Genomic DNA, 21,633 nt, shown 5'->3' with positions numbered 1-21,633 from the left:
AGAAATGGCAAGCTAACAGGTAGTATGTACATTATTCTAGCTGAGCACATCCCTCCTGGCATTTATTTTGTGCTTCATGGCAAATCCTAGGTTGTGCCATTGGCTCTTATATGTAACCTTTGTGGTCAGGAAGAACTTACTGAAAACACAACTACTATCATAAATGGATCCCTTGTTCCAAAACTACAGCCTTCATAATGTACATTCTAGCATACACACGGGCTCTCATTTGCTTTTCTCTGTTAAAATGCATTGTTTAACATTGCAGAAGCATCTGTTTGGCCTGTGCAGAGTTGTGCAAAAGCTGCAGGTGATAAAAGCAGAGAAAGAGAGTTTACAAAAGGCAGACTGGAGTCAAACAGAAAAACACTTCAGACTTCATTTTAATTAGTGTGCTGTAACTTTTTTCAGTCTCCTGTAGATTATCCTGTTTATTTTAAAACAGACTGAAGCAAAGGTTTTCAAACCTGCAAATGGGAATTTAAACACCCAAATATCAGCCATTTGTAGCACCAGATGAGCATTTAACCTTTGTTACAAAACATTATCTCCTCTCCATTTCTCCCCAGAAATGGACATTTGAACAAGGGTCTACAAAGTGCTCTGGCCAGCTCCATGAAGGTACTCTAAAAAACGACCTCCCCAGAGATTTTGGCAAATTCTCAGGCAAGGGAAAGGGCACAGTTGTACCTGGTTGCAGATGGGGCAGGCCTACCTCAGTAACACTGCCTGTTGGAAGAAGGGTGTTACCTGGGGAGCTGCAAGGACTGACACTAATTCCTGGCATGCAGTTACAGTGAACTCACCTCAGAAAACAGCTATACTTCACTTTAAAAAACAGCCACAGATTCTCAAGTCTGGGGTTTCTTTTTTTAGCCGGAAGAGTTTATTCCCCACATTTCTCACTAATAACTGTGATAGTAATCTTACACAAAAACACTTAGCCAAAGTATGAAAAAAGGATCCTCTTTTCCTCCTCAAAAAAGAGCAACATCAAATAACCATTGCAGCACATCAGAGTTTTATTAGCAGTGCACTATTACTTGTAATATGGCACTTTCAGATGCCAGAATTAGCCTTGCAGCTCTCTGTGATATGAGTCATATCCTCAGAGCAGTGCAGTTTCATCCTACCCTGCTCTGGAGCACCCAGCTCCTCCTGGAACACCATGACACCAGTCACATCCACGGCATATCACAGCAATTTCCGCTTGGGAAGTCCATCCTGTGTGCTCTCACGGCTGTGACACACACTGTGATCTCCTCACTACCCTCTTTCCAGCACAGGATCCCTCCAGACAGGGATGGAAACCTTCTCCAGGAACTCCTCCTAAGGCTGCATGTACCTAGCACAGACAGGCTCTCTGCTCTGGGGACTGAATGTTCCGTTGTGCTTACTTTAATTAATCTTCAACACCAGTTCCCAAGTTACATCACTGATACGAAATGCAGGCCTGCAGCAAAACCCAGCAATATTCGTACTTGAGTTCAGGAGCTCCAACTAGCAGAGAGAAAGTTGTCCTTCATTAAAGAAGAGATTTACTTCATGCACACCATACTGGACAGTATCTTCCACCCATCCTTGCTGATGCTGGCAGCACAAATAAGGGCTTCATCTTCCCAGGGAGCAAGAAAACATGAAGGAAAGCATTTCACATGAGAACCCTGAACACTGAGTCAGGCTGAGCAGAAAGCAGTGACATTGCAGGGAAAAGGGACTGGGAGTGCAGCTGCCCTCAGTTTGCATGTGCTGAAGCTCAGCAGTTTCCATGAAGGTCTGCTTTGATGAAAGTTTAGTGGAGCACAGAAACTTAGGCAGTTATCCACAATTCCTTGTCACCCAAAGGATAGTTGGTCTGTAGCCATAGCACATAATGGTAAGTTCTGATGTGCAAGAGCAGTATAAAATAATCTGGAATCATAACATAAAGGACTGCACTGCCAAATCTGAAAGCACATTGCATTTGGACTGTATCAGTATCAAAAATTAAAAATATCTATATACCAGTAATATTAATAAAAAGCATTTTTCCAAAGCCACAGAACTACTGATATGTATGCTTTGGCTTCATGTATAAACTGACATGGCAAATTCTAAATTTAACCAAGCCAATTTCTTTTAAAGCCTCATCACACTAATTATATCCATCAAGTATGTAAAATACATTTTGTCAGCTAAGAACAGAAGACTTAAATTAAATGTAAATCCTTACTCAGCACTTTAAGCTGTTAATGGCTCTAAGTCATTAATGAGATGAGGAAAAGAAAATGCTCCTGCAGACTCTGCAGTGAGAATTTATTACAAGTACTTAGTACTTCCACCCAGTGCATATTCTGAAAGTGTCCCCTATTTATGTCAACACCCAGTATCAACAGAGAAAGATACGCAAGTAATCTTGTTTCCTTGCAGAAATGTTCGTGTACATAAGTGGGGCTTGACAGGCATCTCCAACAGGGATGGATGATCCAAGAGGGATGGATGCCCTTGTTCCCCATCCCAGAGGCTCCCAGAAGAGCTGGTGAAAAGGCCTGAAGTAGGGGAAACATTCAGAACGGTATTTTAGCTTAACTTTCTGGCATTTTAATTAATCAGACAGTATGAACACCAATGGCTGACTGCACAGCACACCTGGGCTTATGTATTTTTGTAATGAATTTTGATAGATCCCCTATTAGAATTAGCTCAGAAGAGCACTGGAAAGAGATTTACAGAGCTACAGATGAACTACTGCATGAGAGCTAAAGAAATATATAATCCCTGTTATGCAAAACTTGCAAAATTAATTTCTATTTAGTAACATCAGGATTTATGAATTTTCATCTTTTCACAGGCTACAGGATTTCTGTCTCTGCCTCTGACCTTAGGGAGGGTTATTAAGGGAATTTCCCAATGGCAGAAAACCCCTGGATCAGGCTTAGTTCTCACTGAAAGGAAAAATATCATTATTTGATTTCTCTCTTAGATTTCTCTCTCCCAGCCTAGTCCCTTTCTTTCCTTCAGTCTGAGCTCCCCTCGTCTCTTGATCAGCTATTTCACAGAAAGAAAATCCAAGAGCTGTATTGGAATGAACCAGATGCCTTTGAATTTCCACCGAGTTATGCCCCTGTGAAACCTTGTTTACAGCTTCAGCTCCAGCAGCAAGTGAGCTTCCAGGAACAAAGAAATGTTAGAGACATTTTCACAACAGTTTTAAATTGCTTCCCCCAGTAGAGAAGACTCATGGATCAAGTAAATAAAATGAGGTACAGGGAAGTGATTCATGCTCAAACACGATGAAAAAACAATAAAACAAAGCAGTCTGGAATGTTTGTACCCCCTGCAGGAACCCTATCCCATCAACTTTTAGTGAAAATTAATATACAGTAATTTCACGATTATAAGCCGCACCATTTTGACTAAAATTTTGGTCCAAACCCAAAGTGCGGCTTATAATCAGGTGCGGCTTATATGCGGACAAAGAACAAAAAGTTGCTGTTTTAGTTTGGAGGACAGGTGTCTGCTGAGAAAGGCAGGAACTTCTCTTTGAAATGGAGAATGTGAACCCCCTCCCTCCAAATTATTATAATTTGGAAATCAAGGGGCTTTCAGGCAAAAATATGGAAATTAGGAATAACAGTTCTTTTCTAGGGAAATCAAAATAGAAATACAGTACTACAAAGAAACAAACTCCAAACTCTGACAAAGTCAGAGTACAACCTGACACCCTGTCAGGCAGGGTGTTGGTAGCAGTCCCATTAAATGGTGGCTGCATTCTCCTGCAGTGACAGATGTGACTTAGTTGGAGCAGTGCTCCTGTAGAAGGTGCAGTTTCCCTCTGGAGGGCCAGTGGTGATGTGGAGAAATCCGGTTTTCCTCTGGAGTCCAGTGGAGAAAGGGGCTCCCTTAGTGTCCCAAAACCTCTGTTTTTATCTTGGTAAGAAATGTTGGGCTCTTCCCCCTGGCTGGAGCAACTTTCAATGGGATGCAGTAATCTTATCAGTCACACAGTGGGACTCAATGGGCTATTAGCAGACAATGACTCCCTGGAGGAAGGATGGGTTGTGAAAAGATAAAGAACACTGCCCCACCTGGTTTCAATGGATGGCCCATTAGCAGATTATCTGCCATTGAGATAAGGATCACTGTCCTCACCCTCAACAGATGGTGACAGAACAGATACCTTTTATCACACTCTGTATTGTAACATGCGGCTTATAATCAGGTGTGGCTTATATATGGACAAAAAACCAAAAAGTTACTGAAACCCAGAAGTGCGGCTTATATTCAGTGCGGCTTGTAATCGTGAAATTACTGTAATGTTCAAAAATTATTATGCATGAGAAAACAAAAGCTATAAAATGATGGCCCTGCTGTAATAGGATAGTGATTAGCTACAGAGAATTGAATTTTTGGTATCAGTGCTTTATTAGGTCACTATATGGATAGGACAGACAAGACACTTCTTACAGTGCAAAAAGGAAGCAGATTTGCCTAAGATTAATTCCACACTAGTTAATTATTAATTGATCTCTCCCAAATGGGTTTTTTTAATTGTACTTAACAAGGGCTGTGCAAATAGAAGTGCTCTGTGTGTGGATGGGACAGTTTTGCAGGCAGGCAGGCATGCTGCAGTGCACAGCCAGCACTGCTTGGGCTGATGGCTTCATTAAAATGCATGGTTATACAGGCTCTTAGAACTGCAGCTGGATAACCCATGATCCCTTTTCCTCAGTACCACAGAACACTTCGTGTGTATTTAATAGGGCAGTTTCAGGATTTAATCAAAGATTTACAATCTACACCCTGGAACAAGGAGTCTTCCCCTTTTTAAAAGGTTTCAAATAAAACACTATCTTTTTTTAGAGATTCTTTCTGAATATCTGTAGCCTGTGTCCCTTACCTGCACCTTCTTTCAATTTAATGACTATTTTACACAATTTAATGCTTCCTCTTCCACTGCTCTGCATCCCTGACATAAAGAAAACACAGAGATTGTCACGTTTTTTTGCAGCATAAATCTGTAAGTCCAACTTTACTGAAGGAATTAGCAGCTTTGAAGGGGGAGAGTAAGCAGTGAAGTGCGGGGGCTGATGGAAGCCTGTGCCAGGCAGTAGATGGAGCAGGGCTGAAATTCTGTGGAAATCCAGCTGCTCTGGAGCATTTGCTAACACACTGCAGTGGTGCTGCATGCTAATGCCAGGGAGAGGAAGAGGGGGGTTGAAAATCTGTGAGGCTGTACGGGCATTAAACTGTTTGGAAAACAGCCTGGAGGAAAGGAATGCCTCAGAGTCAAGCAGTCAGAATTACGTGAAAACAAGTACTTAATTACTTGAAAACACAGCCCCTCCCCATTTCTGTTATAACTTATAAAAATCGCTGTGATAATTACAAAGCTCATTTAGCCAATAATGGCAAAACATGTGGACAGACATCTGAAATTTAATCACCTTCAGTTCAGTTTCAGCCCTGACTGTATGAGAGTCAGTTCCTTCCCATTTTGGAGCAGCTGGTCATCCCCCAGATAATTTCTGACAGGAAATGATCCTCTATTTCCAGGCCAGGTTGGACAGGGCTGTGAGCAGCCTGGTTCAGTGGAAGGCACCCCTGCCCTTGGCAGGAGGGTGGAAAGAGATGGTCTGTAGGCCTTTCCAACCCAACCCATCCTATGATTCTCTATTCATACCCCAACTCAAGAGCTCCAGTCAAACACCTTCACTAGGCTGGCCTGTGCATCTTTCCCAAGCAGTACTGGGAATCTCCAGTAAGCTGGTAACTCCTGCCTCTTCTGTACAGGTTACACATTAATCTGCTTTACATACAAGCAGTGAGCCTCCTCCCAAAATGCCTGAGAAGAAGCTGCTGTCTAAAGCTGGATTTTCCTTTCCAATGGGCAAATTCCTTAGAGCTCCTCTTGCAGCTTGCAGAAGGGTACTGGCAGAACCCTACTGAAAGGGTGCTGAGGGCAGTCTGCCAACCTCAACAAACACCTTTACAGTCTTTGTATGCCCTGAAGCAACACAGGTCAGTGAAGAATCACAGCACATGCCCCTTCTGCTGGTTTCACTGTGTTTCAGAATGTGTAATGGACAAAGCAGTGCTTGTCCCAGGCTCTCCAAGAGCAGCTTGCCCAGGATAACTGTCAGTGCAGGTGTGCTATTTTTTGGGAAGTGTTGTTTGGCTTGACAGTACTAACACTGACTGCAAGAACCACAATGTATAACTGCCTTATGCCTTCCTATTCTGTTAGTGTTCCACATATCAAAGCTTGCAGAGCCTGTGGGAAAGAAGCCAGTGACCATTAACCCTCACTTTATTTTATGCTTTTGTAATTTCAGGAGTTTAGTTTCCGGCTTACAGCCTTCAGGGCTGCAGAGCTGAGACTGGAGTAAAATACAGCAAAGCAGCAAATGTTTACCATAAGTTAAAGAGCTTTTCCTGAGTCCCCATGTCATTTCTCCCAGCCCTAATGCAAAATTTACTTCAAGGGATTGAACAGGTTTTTTTCTCAAGTGGATGGAAATGCACCAGAGATGCTTTCTGCTTTTGTAACAAAGAAATACCTCCTGGATTGATAGTGGCCAGTTCAGTAAGTTCCCAAGAAGTCACACTGAGTAGGTAACACCTGACTGTCTTTCAAACCCTGAATTTCTTGTCAGTGGACAAGATGAATCAAGGCTGGAGGGATGCCTAGGACAGCATACTCACATCTTTGTTTCTACCACCCATATGAATCTGGCAAAAAAAACCCTATTGCTATTAAAAAGCAGGAAATCCCTCTTGTACCTTCATACTCCCCTTTGCAACTCAGACTGGTACACTGAAATTCAAGACAAAAGCTGAGTTTTCCAAAGGGTGAGTGTGCCACAAAATCCCAAGACAAAGCTTAGTGAGAACCCACTGGCCCTAGGACTTTGGGGATATGGTTACCATAAAGTCACGAGGGTGTTTCAGAAAGTTTACCCTTCACACATCATTCATGCAGCAGAGCATTCCCAAAGGTGAGCTGAGTTCCACAGACTCCCATACGCTGCAGTTTGTAAATCACTGGCATGAAAGTAGGACAGTGGTGTCATGCTGACAAGAGTCCTTGGCATTTAACAATTTCCTCACTAAAACAGCTTGACTTGTGGTGACTGCAACAAATTTGCTCCCCCCAGCACCAGCTTTCCAGCACAGCCCTGCCCTGGCAGCACAGAGCTGAGTGTGCCCTTCCCACAGTGCCCACCCTGCTCCAAATGGCACCAGGAGCTGGCTGCAGGAGCTGGCACACAGCACTGCTCCCGCTCAGGGTTGGCCAGGAACACAAACAGCTGCACTTCCCTCACACCCTCACAACCATGCATCACACTGAGCACGTGTGCAGCACTGCTCCTGGTAAAACTGCAGTCCCTTACTCTACTTACAGGATCATTTCATTTAAGAGTTATAACATCTAAAGATTGCTGCAAGGTAAGGCAGCACTGCAGAGAAGGATTGTTTCATCATAAACAGCCCTTTTTGCATTGTGTTTTTCAAAGGCTTGACTGATTAAATAATAGCCATGAGTTCCTATTACACAGCAGAACTGCACAGGAGAAGCAGCAGGCCAGTCTGCAGTGGGAAGGAAGTGGCACCATGGATTCTTTACATCTCCTACAGATCAGGGGCAGGGAGTTCAGGCCATCCCGACCTGTGGGTGAAAAACAGATAATAATACATTTTGTGTCTTGTGCCACATTCTCCTCAGGAAAAAGAGCCTTGAGGCAGTGTCTGAAATTGGGTTTTTCTGAGTTGTGCAGCCTGCTGGCTCCCAGTAATGAATTCTGTAAGCCTACAGTGACATTCCTGTGCTGCCTGCTCCAGGTGGGAAGGCCTGGCAGAGGATGCAGGCAGTGTTCCCACATGCTGCAGTGTGCCCACCACCTCCTCCCAAACCAAAGGAGGCCACAACTCACCAAACTAGTTTCACTTTCCTAAGTCAAGTCAGTCACCCAGTGAGCCAAATATCTGCTGTGAATTTTGCTAGCCTTCAACTTGTTTATGTTCTCAGAACTCCGTACATAGGGACATAAAGATTTCTTCCAAACTATACCCTCTATAGGAATTCTACATCTCTTTCATTGCTTTGCTTGGTGAATGCAGAAATCAAAGAAAATATCTTCCTTATCTGAAGTTTTAGTATCAAATATGGGGTGGGGGGGGGGGGGGGGGAAATCAATTTTCCAGTAATTTCAAACTGGAAATAAACAGCTAATCAAGTCAGTTACCTATGAAATAACAAATTAAGCATTATAACATTTCTCCTCAACTGCTTCAACAATAGAATTAATTAGTTCTAATCAGAAATAAATGTCACTACTTAAAGTATCTTAACATCAAAAATGTTGAAGCACCTTTCATTAGAGAGTCTCCAAACTTTGCAAGACATTATCCATGCCATTTCTGCCATTTCTGGTGTGGGGTCCTTTTCAGGCCATGGCAGCACTGGGAGCAGGTGCTCAGCCTCTCACAGCCATCATTTCACTGATTTTCTTACTCACAAGGAAAGTGGAAGCTGGGTGGGAGATGTGAAACAGGTAAAGTGAGAACACAACATTATGCAGCAGCAAGGGAGCAACCCCAGACACTTCACCCAAATTTAGAAAGGTACAGAATTTCCTCAACTAGAATATAACCTTAATCCCATAACAGCACACTTTCACAAATGTTGCTTGAAGCCTCTAGCCTGTCAAGCCATAAAATACAATTACTCAGTGCTTATAATCACCACGTAGTCTGTTGTGGTTTGGCAGGCTCTCCTCTCCAGTGTCAAATGTAAAACAGATGATGGTGGCCTGCAGAACTTTGGGGAAACATCATGTCTGACAGCAGAGCAATGCACTGTATCACCCCCAACAAAATCAACAAGCCAGAACTCTCACAAGATTCATACCAGCAATCATCACCACCATAATAAATAGAGGGTTTCATTTCACTAGTTTGAAAAGACTTATTCCATTTGGTGAATTATGGCTGTTTTTTCTAAAGAGGCTCCTAATCTGATTGCTCAGAGATTTATGTACAGTCACAAGGTTGGGAAATTATTATTGGGAACATCTATTCAGATGAGAACTCTCTGAAAATTGAGATAGGGACTAAAATCAGATTTTATACTACTCATTTAACAATCTATTATTAATAAGCTTTTTAATTGATGCCAGTGGAAATAATAACTTTGTATTCATAGTGCCAGACAAAATTCAGTTTCATTGCTTAACCATATTTGTCCTTCCCAAGATGACTTAGCAAAAGCATATTGGTGCTGTGGTAATCATTCAAATAAACACAGCCCACTTTTTATATCAGTGTTTATATCAGTACCAGCAAGTAGCACTGACCAGGCCTGTCTGACAAACTGATGAAATGGAAATAAGCAGTGATCCACCTGGTAGTGACAGATCACCACTGCACTCCACCACTACTAACGCTTGTGGAAATGAAAGATGTGTCCAAGGCTGGACTAGACCAAAAATGTGGTATCCCCTTCTGTCCCCCACATCCTCCACAGCAGCAGCAGCTCAGGAGAGCTCTCCTGCATTCCCTGCCAAAGGCTGCTTTTCCCCATGATGGCATGAGAGGAGAAAAATCCTGTGTTTTACGGGTTGAAAATTCTGATCCAACTTCTGGTGACCCCATTAGCATCACAAAGGAGTTGGAATACTAATAGGAGGTGGCCCTGGAGAAACTCAGATGCAAACCACAACAGATGCCAACGGGAAAATTGTTTTCATTCCACTGTGCCTATTTAAACAGCTCAGATGATGATGATACATGATACAATAACCTACCTCGACTGAAAGGATGTATTTGCATCAGCACAGACAATTGCAACACCTCACAAAGGAAAGAATTCATACACAGGCCATTGAACTGTTTGTGCTTTCTCCTGAACCAAGGATATCACCATCACAGTAGGAAATGTCATATCAGATATGCCTAGCAGGCTTTCTAACTGGGAGCAACCTGTGTATAACAAGTAGAAACAAATACTTACAAAAAAAAAAAAAAAAACTCAGAAGAAAAAAGACGGCTTACAATAGTAAGAAAATGATGTTTTAGCCCTGAACATACCCATAGCAGGAATGTGGATCACGTATTATACTTCAAATAACATACTTGTAAGTGCTCTCATTATACACTTAGAAATGAAATCTTTTTATACAGAATTTCCACTAAAACCTTACCGTCATTGAGGTCTGGCAGCAAGTTCTACAGATGAATTATGGACTGTGAATAAAAATATTTTATTAAGCCATTTTAAAATCCATTCCCTGTCCCTTGAATCAAATGCTCCTAAACATTTTCCTCAGCAAACTCCAAACCATTTCTGTTTCAACTGATCTTCTTTGATAGCAGGTAATTACAACTGACCACAGACTCAAGAATAAAAGGCAAAATATTTACACAAAGTCATTGTTAATGTACTCTTAACAAGCCTTTTGAACTGTGTCCAGAAGGACACAACACACTCTTTTTTCACTGCTAGCACTTTGTTAAATACTAACAGCAGATGTCTGTAGCTAAAATCATTCCTACCATTGCCAGCAGGCAATACTTCACATTTGTGTGAATTGATTCTGTTTGGTAGACTCATGCTCATTCAGGTAGCTTTGCTGAGTTCTAGAAGGTCCTGCTTGCATTCCTAGAGATTGGACTGACGAAACAATTTGTATTATCTGCACGTTTTGCCATTTTCCCTTTCACAGCAACTTCAACTTGTAGCACTGGAATCTAACCTGAATACCTGAGGGCTCCCTGCTGTTAACCTTTTGCCATGTGGAAAATTGACACCTCACTCCTGCTCTGTTTTCTGTCTCCAGACAGTTCCTACCACAGAAGAGTAGCTCCCTTCTCACTTCAGCAATGTTTAGCTTCCCAAATAGCCTCTTATGATGAATGCTAGCAAAGGCTGTCTGAGCCAAATAAATCCTGTCAATGTGCTCTTCTTTACCCTAGCAGCCAGTACTGATTAGCTGATGTAGTAGAGCTGCCTGGAAAGAAAATATTTTCTGAGCTGCTCCTACTGGAAAGCACCTGAGACAGCAATGGTTACCACCCCCCATTTACCAGAGCCCCCTAAAATCACATTTAGGAGACTGATGAACAGCAGCTTTGTGCAGCAGTACAATTATAATTATCTGCAGTGCCATCTCCCTGGAAACACATCTGGACTTCAGCAGTGGTTTGGAATTTCTCTCTATGGCCAGTTCAGGTAGTTCTCACGGTGTTATCCTTAATTTAGTTGTTTTCTGATTGAACTAGGCTTAGTGCTAGTTTATAACAGGACATGCTTCTGCTAGCCTACACATACTGCAGAGCACTAGGGCTCTGCAGGATGCAGAGATCCAGCTGCTCTCTTGGGTAACTGGATTAAATCTTGTAGGGTTTCTCACAAAGCAGCCAGCAGCTCTTCCACTTCCCCTTCAGAAAGCAGTGAGATGAGCATGAAAATCGAGACTTGTTATGCTAAAAACTATCATTCAGTAATGGGTGTAGAATTAAATTTGATTAGGGTCTCATTGATGTACAATGCAAAAGTGTGTAAATTGCAAAAATTAAAATCTATTTGCAGCTGGCAAATGGAAGTGTGTGTAATACTAGGCACAAACAGCATGCAAGTTTACAAGCACAGCAAATGTTCAGATAAAGGCAGAGTTACTTCAAGTAATTTCTGTTATTCTAACAACCCATGCATGACTGCCTCCAGAGTATACCAAAAAGAGAACAAAAACAACATTATGTAAAATACTTGGTTATAAAACACATATGAAATCTGTCACATTTTTTGTTTATCTTACTAAAACACTGTCTTATGAAAACTAATACAATCTGATCTGAGCTATTTTCCCCTAAAAAGACAAATGGCCTCTTTGTCCCACAAATAAATATACCACAGATTAACATATGCTAAGTAAACATATTCTTATACCCCCTACACATATAAACCCAGGAACCACTGCTTATGAACCACAATAATTAAATAGCATTAAATGGTATCCCCAGATATTTCCCTGGCACTACAATCAGACAGAACTTCTTTGGAATGCTGCCCCCCATAAAAAGACCCAGGCCAGTGTGCTCAACAGCTGGGCTACCAAATCCTGCTCTGAGCACCTCCCTGCTATTCCAGAGGCATGGGGGTGAGGGGGAGAGGGACTGGCAGCCACACTGACCCTCATGGCAACAAACTCTGCCCCAAATCAAGAAGGGTCTGCTGTCATCTACTCTACAAACCCACCAATGGGACACAGTATCATCCCAGGGCATGAACTGTCCTGCTTCGTTCCATCAAGCTGAAAGAGCTCATGAATGTTCTTCAAGTCAAATTTAGATAGGTTTTTTTTTTTTTAAGATTCAGGTTTCCATTGGCAATTTTCCTTCAGGTGGCTAGAATAGGGGTTTGGAAGTTTAGCTCTGGTTTGAACATTGCTCATAGATGTTTTCCCTTCACAGTTCCACAGTGTTCATTCTTAATGCACTTCATTATCTGTAGATGTAGATTTAGAAAAGGCATACCCTTCCAGCATACAAAGCCATTATACCATACCTGTTGAGAGAAGTTTCAGAAAATTGCCTGATGTGCAAAGGCAGAAATACAGCAATTTTCCCAGTAATAAAATACAGGCCTTTATTTACAAAGAAATAGAGCAATATCTATCTTGAAGGTGCTATCAGAGCAGGGGTTATTTTTACTTTCTGTAATAAACTTAAGCAAACAAAATTTAAATGAAAAACCATTTGCAACTAGGTTACAGAAATTTTAATGTAATAGGGAATATTGTGAGTTCATTGCCTGCTATTATCAGACCAGGATTAGGTGTATTTGTGCTAAGGCTGTCCTTAAAGCCCTGTGGAAGCTTTAATATTCTTTCATTTCTGTAATAAATCAGCTGTTCTCTTCTTGCACATAAAATGTTACATACTTGTAAAACAGCATCTGGTGGAGAGAGAAGGGAGGGGATGTGATTGACACAGGAGTCCAAAATCTGCTGTTGCTCAAAATCCCATTTTATTATCCAGCTTTAGGCATCCACTGCTAAAGCAAGACTAAAGATTTGCCTGTGTTATTCTCTCCATGATACATAATTGACAGTAACAGTTACCATTATTTTGGGAAGTGATTTGGACAAGTTTCCAGAGCAAAGCAGCATGGAAAAACATTTTACCCTGATTGTTTGGGGCTTATCCTTCACTAGCCAGGGAAGCATTCTCTTTCCTCACAAAAAAATAATGCAGTTCCCACTTGTCCTTGTATCACTTGCCTTGTTTTTCTGAAGTGAAATCAGAATAGTACCAAAACATTTATTAAATGCTGTCAACAAACAGCATTCCCCACGAGGGCCATGGCCTTTCACGAGTTTCAGGGCAAATCTTCAGCCTCAGCATCTGCAGCAGAGCTCCAAATCCATCACCAAAAAACATTAACTAATAGTGACTCAAGAACATATTGAAGCTGCCGAGTGAAATTCATTCATTCGAGTCACCCCCTCCCATAACATAAACCCATAAAGTAATTTCATGATTATAAGCCGCACCATTTTGACTAAAATTTTGGTCCAAACCCAAAGTGCGGCTTATGATCAGGTGCGGCTTATATATGGACAAAGAACAAAAAGTTGCTGTTTTAGTTTGGAGGACAGGTGTCTGCTGAGAAAGGCAGGAACTTCTCTTTGAAATGGAGAATGTAAACCTCTTCCCTCCATATTATTATAATTTTGAAATCAAGGGGCTTTCAGGCAAAAATATGGGAATTAGGAATAACAGTTCTTTACTAGGAAAATTAAAATAGAAATACAGTACTACAAAGAAACAAACTCCAAACCCTGACAAAGTCAGAGTACAACCCAACACCCTGTCAGGCAGGGTGCTGGTAGCAGTCCCATTAAATGGTGGCTGCATCCTCCTGCAGTGACAGATGTGGTTCAGTTGGAGCAGTGCTCCTGTAGAAGGTGCAGTTTCCCTCCAGAGGTCCAGTGGTGATGTGGAGAAATCCGGTTTTCCTCTGGAGTCCAGTGGAGAAAGGGGCTCCCTTAGTGTCCCAAAACCTCTGTTTTTATCTTGGTAAGAAATGTTGGGCTCTTCCCCTGGGCTAGAGCAACTTCCAATGGGATGAAGTAATCTTATCAGTCCCACAGTGGGACTCAATGGGCCATTAGCAGACAATGACTCCCTGGAGGAAGGATGGGTTGTGAAAAGATAAAGAACACTGCCCCACCTGGTTTCAATGGATGGCCCATTAGCAGAATATCTGCTGTTGAGATAAGGATCACTGCCCCCACCCTCAACAGATGGTGATAGAATAAATACCTTTTATCACACTCTGTATTGTAATGTACGGCTTATAATCAGGTGCGGCTTATGTATGGACAAAGAATGAAAAGTTGCTGGCACCTGGAAGTGTGGCTTATACTCAGTGTGGCTTATAATCGTGAAATTACTGTAAATCCATAATAAAGCACAGACTCTCATCAGTCTGCCTGCCAAATTCATCTGAGTATTAACACTTGAAAAACAGGCTGAGAACCCCAGAGAGAGACACACACTAGTGGGGACACTTGATGTCTCCGTTTCCTCATGTGTCAACAGACCCAAGGGCAGCAAATGCACTGGCCAAAGCCAAAGGTGAAGCTGTGTTTTCCAAAAGAGGCAGAAGACAAAAAACCCCTAACCAATATGTATGTGTTTCTATACAAAAGCTGAGAAGGTTAAAAAAGGTTAAAAAATAGATGGGTAAACTACAACCCCTAGCTCTAAGTATGTTTTGAATAATATCAAACACTTGGAGGAAAGAGATAATTATTGGTACTTTAGTATCTAGACAAAGGATAAAAAAGAAAATGCAATTACTCATGTCAGTACAGGAACCATGTCAAGAAAATGTATCACAAGTATCTTAGAATTGAATCAGAGTTTGGTGAAATGTACCAACAAGTAAAATAGAATCTCTGTGAAACTCTTAAGTCCACGTTCAAATGCAGGAAAAAATACCTTCTTAAGGACAATCTAATCTTTTTCATTTGAGAAGAGCAACCCTGTTGTGCCTAGACAAAGTGGAATGATTGCTAGCACAGGAGAACAGCAGTAATGGTAGGGTTCAGTTATTTCAGACATGCTGTGTGACAAATCTGATCTGTGGATTGTACTTCAGGGAGTGAGTGACCAGATAGGGGACCCACTCAAAAATGCCACCTTGAGACACAGTCACAGCAGTGTCAAGGTCCTCATCAAGAATATTATTACCAAAAAGGCAGTCGGGAAGGGAGACCCTGATACAGTAAGATTCAATATCTCTAAAGCAGACAAAAGTATTTAAAAAATTCCACTTGATTTTAAAAAGGTGATGTAACGAGAAGTGAAAGCTTGTTAAAATAAACAAAATTTCCAATGTTTAGTATTGGCAGGCATGTGAAGGTTGTGTAAGCACAGCAGACTAGAAGGTGAGCATAAGCACTCACCTCAAAGAACCCTGCTGAAAGGCTAAGATCAGAACAGCCCTTGTGCTGGAAATGCAGGCTAGGGGAAGGTGTTAGAAACAACAGCATCAAAAAGATCATGGCATGTGCATGTAACAGAATGGAATATAAACATGGCAGGTTAGCTGTATGACAGGCCACAAAAGACTTTAAGGACAAAACTGCAGCATTATAATAATCTTTAGCACACCTCCATCAGGAGCAGGATGGCTGCCAAAGTCTGTGGGATCAAGCTGGACTATCCACAGAAAACACAGTGACTGTACAAAAACCAGATGGATCTTTTTGCACATTTAGTACAGAAAATCGCTGGGAGGCTTCCACAGATGAAAGGGTGATGTAGCTGAAAATGAACTGACATTTTACTGCAGAATAAATTGAAATAGTGAACTGTAAGAACACACTAAGACCAGCCATAGTTCACCCAGCAATTCAAAAGTAATTCACTGATAAAATAATAACCTAATCATTATAATATACATTCTAACACTTTGAAACCTCACCAGTATCAAAAGAACAAAAGACAGCAGAAATGACAGCTTCTTATTAAGATGCCTTGACCACAAGGACCAGTACTGGTAACATCCGCCTAATGGGACTGCTAGGTGGGAGCAATAATAAAGGACCAAAGACATAGGCAAATGGCCAAGTACTGTGTCAATTATACTGGATAAAGGGTTAGGGAGAGTTTATAAAAGAAAATTCATACCTCACAAAGCTATTGAAACTTTATGTAGGACTCCAATAACAGCTGGGAGAGCTTTACAACTAGTTCTTAATTAAAAGATCTAGAAACCTATTAAAATTGTATCTGTGGGGAGACTGACTTGTAAAATGTAAAATCAAAATTGGCGCACACAGAGAATAAAATCCAGGTTTCTGGACTCTTAATCCAACCTGTCTCATCTGGGATTTTTAAAGTTTAACAGAACTGGGCACCAATGGGTAATTCTTTAAATACTGGAATTGAACATTTTCTGGTGTGGTTTTGTGACAAAGGGAGCTCCAGCCATTCCACTAACAACTTCCTCCAGGTCACTTTGCTATTTCAAGCTAAAATTGATTCCTGGAGTGGTGCTACTTTTGTGCTTGAACACTGAACTATACAAATCCAAGTTGCCATTCAAGTTTAAAAGAGACAGCTGGCTTTTCTTTTGCCATGGCTGTTTCCCAGCCTTCAAACTCCCTCCAGCCCTGATTTATCCCAATCCCACAGATATTTGACAGCTGACACCAGGACAGATACCTCACACAAACACACTTCCAAAGTGTACAACATGAAGGAAAGTCTCCAGGCAGGGAAGGTCTATGGTCTCTCCCTTTTGCCAAGCAAAGGGAACCTGTATGCGAGCTGTAGCTCAAGGAAAGCTGATGCAGGACTCACCACAGGAGGAAGGAGATGTTAAAAAGCCTCTTGGAAGCTCTGCTACTATTCCTCACTGCCCCTCTCCCTCCACAGCCCGTGCCCCATCCAGGGCAGCTCTTTTCCTTCTCCCCTTTAACATCTCCCTATCAATCCCAACAAGGGCCAGGACCTCAAAGCAAGCTCCTGGGTATGTACAGCACAGCCCTGGGAGCTCTGAAAGTACAAGTGAAGGGAAGAATAAAGTTATGAGTGTGGGGAGAGAGCAGGGAGAAGGTGGAAAAGCAGGATAATGAGGAGGGGAATCCAAGCACTCCTGGAGACATGAGGTAGTTCGAAGAGCCAGATGACTGCAGCTGTGCAGCTGAGCACAGCAGTGGGAAATACTGCACTGAAACAAGGCATGGTGGCTGCTTCTGCTGCAGCTCCTGCCTTGCAGCATTTCTCCTTTGGAAAGGCACTGTGTTCATCAAGATCAGGCATAAAAGCCTTAGAGACTCACTAAAGCCCTGCAGTTTTATAAATCTAAACAAAAGTGCATGTGTGTCCTGCATACGCTTCAAAGGAAAAAAGAAATTACAAAAGGAGGAGTGTAGAAAACAAGTCATACACTCACTCTTTCCAATCATTATTTCCTTAAACAGATCCTTAGGGAAAATGAAACAAAGTGATTTAGGCTCATTTTCAAGCTCCCCCCTCAATGCCTACACGCCTCGGAGAAGTAGCCCATGTTTGTGGGTACTTCTGAGCTCTGTGTGTCCCACCACAGCAGGCAGGACAGGGACACCTTAACACTCCTGTCCACGCTGCCAGGGCCCCAGCAGGCAGGACAGGGACACCTGGACACTCCTGCCCATGCTGCCTACTCTTCAGCCTTGAACACAGCCCTGGACCAGACGTGCCTGAAGGCACTGCAGCCATTCCCTGCCCAGGCATGTTGGGTAGCTCATAGGCAAACCTTCTGCAAAGCTTTGGAATATTTTTCTATTAACTTCTACAAGACAGTTTTTGAGCAGCTCTACTTACAGACTACCACTGTGACTTCCAGAAGAAACATTAATTTAATATGCTATGCTAGTACTTCTCTTACAACAGCAAGACCGAAGAAAAGGCTTTATAATGCAGGAGAGATCTGGATTTAGCAATTAAACTTTCATTTGTATTTCATTTAGCAATATGAGAATTCTGCCAACATCTTCAGAAGGCTTTTAATATATCTGCATTAATGCACAGCCCATTAGCCAACAGTGCTTTCATTTACCAAGCACTCCAGTGCAGCTACAGTTGCTGTATCAGCTGCTGCATGGGGAGGACATTCCCTTGGTGTGCCTGGATTCTCCAGTCAACCTCAGGGAAATAAAACAGAAGCAGCTCCAAATTTCAGCTCAGAAGAGCTGGAGTACATGACACTTGTTCCCAATCAGAAGCAGATGATCTTTCAAACACACATTCAGTGACCCAACATTACTGTTCAGAGAAGCAAGAGTAGAACATGAAGCAATTTCTATGTGAAAACAAGAGCCTTTCAAAATACAGGAATGACTGTAACGCATCTAATTTTTATGCTTTAAAAATTACTTGGAATGGAAAAAGGAATGATGCAGTGCTCCCTTTAAAGAAGAAAGGAGCAATGATAATTCTGTTAGTCAGCTACATGAGGGGCCCCATGTCCAGAGTCTCTGAGAAAGCTAAACCATTAAGTTTAAAATAAAAAAAAAATCTGAGGGAGAGTTTTGTTCCAAAAGATGCTTACAGGGTGTGTATTGCCTCATTATACAAATGCAAATTCAAGGATGTATAATATGGAGATTAGCTCAAAGTACATGTTCCCTGTACAGAAATGCATCCTGCTTGCAGAGAGCAGAACAAACCTGCTGTACAGGAGCTCTGCACAGACACATCTGCATTTTCTTGTCACAATTAGCATTGCCCAAACCATGCAGATCTTCCAGAACAGCCTCTTAAAACTGATTCCTTATTACCAACCCCTGTTCTGTCAACTTCCCATACATTTATGAGTGATAATGCTTTCCTGGCCTGAGTCACAAACTTACTCTTTTAAAACACTTTATATCTGTATGTAAGCCAAACTGGCTATCTTCTATAGCAGTCAGGAAACTTGAGTTCTCCCACATGACTCACCCAGATAACACTAATACAATAACATCCTTTTTTTTTTAAATTTGGAACTAAACATCAAGACAGACCAATTTTTTTATTGTTCATCAATACTGAAAACAATAATACAAATGAAAATTTTATTTATTTGGTGTTAGAATCAACCCTCCCAACATTGTAAGATCAACAATTACAGTACGGACAAATTATTTGTTGTGCAGAGTTTTCCCACATCTAGAGTTAGTCAGGGCTCATGTCTCCTTCAAATGTGTTATAAGTTGTTATAAAGAAGAAAAAGCTTCAGTGCCAGACTGTGATCCCCTTAGACTGGCTAATGATAACCAGTGGTGTTTCACTGAAATCCTATGGGTACTTGTGTCCACAGGAGCTAAGGACGCCCTTGTCTGAGTCTGAAAACACAGAACACTGGGAATGGAATGGAATGGAATGGAATGGAATGGAATGGAATGGAATAGAATAGAATAGAATAGAATAGAATAGAATAGAATAGAATAGAATAGAATAGAATAGAATAGAATAGAATAGAATAGAATAGAATAGAATAGAATAGAATAGAATAGAATAGAATAGAATAGAATAGAATAGAATAGAATAGACCTTTCAGGAGAAACCAAGCTCGTGCACATCCAAGTCTCTCCTGCCTGGAGAGCACAGTGTAAGGCAGAGCATTTCAGGGAGGGAAGCAGCAGCACTGTGCTGGGACAGCACAGAGCCCCTGGAGATGTACAAAGACATGGCTCTTTAAAAGGCTTCTCTCAGGGAATGCTCTGAGGTCTGCCATGTACCTGTGAGCACTGCTAATGATGCCCTTCTCCAGAGGGAATCTCTGCTTAGTCTGACAAAGCACCACTGAGGCTTTGCTGCCCTTTTTGTTCCAGGAAAAGATGAAGACAGATCATTTAGCTGTTTTCCCTGTGCCTGGGACACTGTTCTAGAAACATTTTTTAGAAAATCAGCTCTTAAGCCCTGGGCTGTGCCTTAGATAGGCAACTAGAGAGAGACAGACTGTTGGGTGGCTCTGGTGTGGTGTTTTTTATTAAATCTGCTCTTTTCAGAGCAGCTACAGCTATGATTTAAAGTTTATCACCACTGCTCCAACACAGTGTCTTACCTACCCAGTCACTCTCTTTTCCAAATAACTTGGCTCCTTTCATCCAGCTGATGAAATGTTTCATTTTCAGCAGAACAAAAAGTAACCACATTTCTCTGCGGTTTTGGTTTCCTTTTTTGTTTTAATTCGGTTGGCTTTCAAAAGCAACTGTAGTGCAAAGCTCCTCCCTGAGGCTCCTGCTAACACTTTGGCTGCAGACCCCAGCAGCTGGGAGAGCCAGGCACAGACCCCAAGGTGCAGCAGCAGGACAGCTGCAGGGTCAGCAAGGCAGGAGCAAGGTGGGAAGGAGCAATGCCAGGAGCCCCAGAGCACCGGGCAAGTTCCAGGGAAGGAGGGCTGAGCCTTCAGAGAGGCCCTGCTGCTGACACAGGGCCATCTAAAGTTTATGTACTGCCTCCAAGGCCTTCGGGAAAATTAGCAGGGTAGATAATGAGAGAGAAACTCTTCTTAAGGATTTACTGATTGTTTCCACTCCAGGCTGCAGCTTCACAGTTACTTTGAACTGACCTAATTACAGACTGTGGAAGCCACTGTCTGGATTTTCTCTCTCCCTTGCTAGACCTGGTACTGAGCACATGGAGCAAGATTTGGGGTTTCACACAGGACCGTGATTCACTGGAAAAGTAATTTTTCTGCCTTTGGCTCAGTCCAAAGGAACTTCAAAGGAAACATCAGATACAAGGAGGTATGAAACCCATGTGGAGAAGAATTCAGCCCCACCTAGAGAGCCAGAAACAGCCTGGGCAGGCTCCACCTTTACAGCAGCTCCCTGTGGTCCTTACAAGTCCCACCCTCTGCTGCTGTCCAAGCACTTCCATCCTGCTCAGGATTCTCCCCTGAGTCCCCCAGACTGCAAATAAGCAATTCCAACGTAGCCATGTGTAGTGATGACACATCTCAGGCTTCCAGGAACATGGCACAGCTTAGCAGGATGTCAGGAAAGAACATTCAGCTATCAGAATTCCATAAATAGCCAATCCGAAAAAAGCTGCTCGAGTTCTAGAAATCTGTCACTTTTCTATTTCCACTTCTTTATCTCATTGTTTCATGTGAATGTTCAGAACAGACTTCATACTTCTAAGATCTAAAATGGATGTCTTTGTGGTTTTGGGCTAGAAGAGCACATGCTTCACAGATACAAATGGTCAGAAATTAATCTGTATGATAAATAAAAAGAGGAATCAATTGGTAGCAGCTCCAGTTCCGCAAATCAATTCGTAATCATTCAAAAAATTAAGTTTTATAAGCAGAATTGCCATCTTTAATTGTCTGCAAATAAGCAATTTATTTATTATCAGCACCTGCTCAGACAAGCCATCTTCAAAGCTTCTCCTTGGTGTTTCTCAATGACACTAAATAGTTCCAAAAATTGCCTTTTGGCAATTCTCTAGGCCCCCTTCCTTGCTTAGCTGCTCAAAAGCCACTGCTTCCTTGGGCAGGAATTGCTCCCTGGGAGAGTGGGCAGGGCTGGCACAGAGCTGTGGCTGCCCCTGGATCCCTGGCAGTGCCCAAGACCTTGGAACAGCCTGGGGCAGTGGAAGGTGTCCCTG

The 21,633-nt window shown here is 42.1% G+C and overlaps 2 protein-coding genes across 5 annotated transcripts in view; one reads left to right on the top strand and one right to left on the bottom strand.

Annotated features, from left to right (window-relative positions):
* CTNNA3 (catenin alpha 3) overlaps nt 1-21,633 on the bottom strand; it is a 413,367-nt gene that overhangs the window by 242,131 nt on the left and 149,603 nt on the right. The window lies entirely within an intron of this gene.
* Nucleotides 1-21,633, top strand: part of LRRTM3 (leucine rich repeat transmembrane neuronal 3) — an 81,032-nt gene that overhangs the window by 9,370 nt on the left and 50,029 nt on the right. The window lies entirely within an intron of this gene.

This window comes from Catharus ustulatus, chromosome 8 (genome assembly GCF_009819885.2).
Source record: "Catharus ustulatus isolate bCatUst1 chromosome 8, bCatUst1.pri.v2, whole genome shotgun sequence".
NCBI lineage: Eukaryota > Metazoa > Chordata > Aves > Passeriformes > Turdidae > Catharus > Catharus ustulatus.
This window is presented reverse-complemented; position numbering and strand designations above follow the sequence as displayed.